Source organism: Schistocerca serialis, unplaced genomic scaffold, assembly GCF_023864345.2.
Source record: "Schistocerca serialis cubense isolate TAMUIC-IGC-003099 unplaced genomic scaffold, iqSchSeri2.2 HiC_scaffold_1196, whole genome shotgun sequence".
Taxonomy (NCBI): domain Eukaryota; kingdom Metazoa; phylum Arthropoda; class Insecta; order Orthoptera; family Acrididae; genus Schistocerca; species Schistocerca serialis.
This window is the reverse complement of record NW_026047399.1, coordinates 1,225,001-1,227,500: the sequence shown is the minus strand read 5'-3', so window position 1 is coordinate 1,227,500 and position 2,500 is coordinate 1,225,001. Positions and strand designations below refer to the sequence as shown.

General features: G+C 64.2%; 1 pseudogene; it reads right to left on the bottom strand.

Annotated features, from left to right (window-relative positions):
- The window catches only part of LOC126435112 (large subunit ribosomal RNA), a 7,298-nt pseudogene that overhangs the window by 2,113 nt on the left and 2,685 nt on the right, over window positions 1-2,500 (bottom strand).

Here is a 2,500-nt window from a genome sequence, read left to right as displayed (position 1 = left end):
AGCCTGAAGTACGTGGTTGGCGGTCTCCACGGCCTGGCACCCCGCGCGGCATCTGGTGTCCGCCTCCCGCCCGCGACTGCGCCGTGCCTTCGTAGGGAAGGCGTTGATGCGGGCGCGGAGGGCGTCGATGTATTCACGCCCAGATAGCAGGCGACTGGTGTCGGCGACCCACTGATGTTGGCCACTGACGGCGGCAGAAGATGACAGTGCAGCACCGTCAATGGCGATGTGTAGGCGCGCCGCCCACATTTCCCCAACCTGCGTTGACGATTTGAGGAGGTGGCCCTCCCACATTAGGTGGCGCTCCAGCACCTCGATCTCACGCTGCACCTCATCCATGCCTGCACCGTCGCAGGCTGGCCCTATCTTCTTCAGCGCCAGGAGACGGGACCGACGGAGGGTCGGACCCATCCATCGGCAAGATGGAATGCCGAGGCCCCCCTGGGCAACAGGAGCGTGGAAGTATCCCAGGGGGGTGTCCGCCGGAAGGCGGAACCATCTCCTGACGGCGGCCCGGATGGTAACGTCGGCCGACTTCAATGCACCCACCCGGGTGCGGCTGAGGGCCAGCCCGTGGTACAGGCCAGGGAGAAGTACGTTGGTGAGAGCGTGGAGGCGCTGTTGCGGCTTCAGCGGAGCTCGGGAGATGACGTCAAGCTGCTCCACCAGGTGGCTACGTGGATTGAAGACACAGCGACCCGCCGTGGAAAATTGCAGCCCCAGGTACCGGAAGGTTTCACCCACACGCAGGGCAGGCATGGTGGTATTGCCTGCTGTGAAGGTGACATTGCTGTCCACCTTCACCTTCTTCTCGCGCCCTGACGCGACTAAGGCGAGGGTGAAACACTTCCGGGCGTTGATCTGCAGCCCCAGGTGGGCGAGGGCTGCGGTAGCTGCGTCGATGAGGGACTGCAAGCCCCTCGGGGTCGCTGCAAACAGCAAGACGTCATCTGCAAAGGCCGCAGCGTTGACTCTGCGACCGAGGATCCGAGCTCCGATGTGGGAGGGCAGTTGGCCTAAAACGTAGTCCACCGCAAAGTTGAACAGGAGGGGGGAGAGGGGATCGCCCTGGCGAACGCCCCGTGCTGGCTGCACAGACACGCCCACGCCGGCGCCGTCCGCTATCACTGTCGTGCTGCCCTCGTAGCACCGCTCGACATACTCGACAAAGCAATCCGGCAGGCCATGCGCCTTCAGCACGGGGCGAAGGGCAGCATGATCTACCGAATCGAATGCCTTAGATACGTCGATCGATGCCACAAAGACAGAGCGGCAGGAGCGAACTGCGTCGGTGAGGGCAGTGTCCAAGATGAAGGTATTTTCCAACATCCCATCCCGAGGGATGAATGCCCGCTGACGTTCGTCCACAGCACATGCGCGCATCAGGCGTGACGCGAGAACCTTGTGAAAGGTCCGCGCCAACACCGAGCAGACCGTAATGGGGCGAAAGTCAGCGGGGGATGTTGGTGCAGCCGTTTTCGGGAGAAGGGACGTCCGCGCGCGAAGCAGGCGTTCCGGAAGGGCGCGGGCCAGAAGGAAGAGATTCATCACTTTCACCAGGACTTCGTGCGGCAGGCGCCGCAACTCCGCTGGCGTAAGGCCGTCCGGCCCGGCTGCTGATCCCCTGGGCGGCAACGCGGCGGCGACCTCCTCATATGTGACCGGCCCCCATATGCACTCGAGAGCGACAGGCTCTGAGTGCGGGAGGAGGCGGTCACGAATGAAGCCCGCGGTGGAGATGGGCTTCTTGGTGAAGAGGTCCGCCCAGAAGTCCAGCAGACCAGGGATGGCAGGTGGCGGCTGGAGCAGGGTGCCATCCAAGAGGCCGCGCACGCAACGTGCACGCGACCGTCGGAAGGCATCCTGCGTTCTCGCGTACTCCCAGCGGCGCCGCTTGCGCTTCTGCGTCGGCGGCGCGGCAGGCGGCCGCTTCGATGGTTGGCGCGGCCGCTGTGTCCTGGTGATCGATCTCTCCCCTCTGGACCCGACCGACGCAAGGGCATCCGGGAGCATGCCCAGGATGACATCGGGCGGCGTGCCCCGCCCCAGACCTATGACACGATCCAGGGCAGAGAAACGCTGGGCGGAAGCGGGTAGCCCCGCCAGATGCTCCCAGATGGCGGCGTCAGTCGGCCCCTCCGGCGGCGGCCCGGTGGTGTCGGCCGCGAAGTCCTCGGCTGCGTCGACGGGCGGCGCAGCGGCCTCGCCCGCGTCAGGCAGCGGGCTCGCTGCTCCCCGGCGGGACGCCGGCTCTTCCCCCCGACCGATCTCAAGCGCCTCCATGAATTGGCGGACAAGCTGCTTAAGAGAGTCATAGTTACTCCCGCCGTTTACCCGCGCTTGCTTGAATTTCTTCACGTTGACATTCAGAGCACTGGGCAGAAATCACATTGCGTCAACACCCGCTAGGGCCATCGCAATGCTTTGTTTTAATTAGACAGTCGGATTCCCCCAGTCCGTGCCAGTTCTGAGTTGATCGTTGAATGGCGGCCGAAGAGAA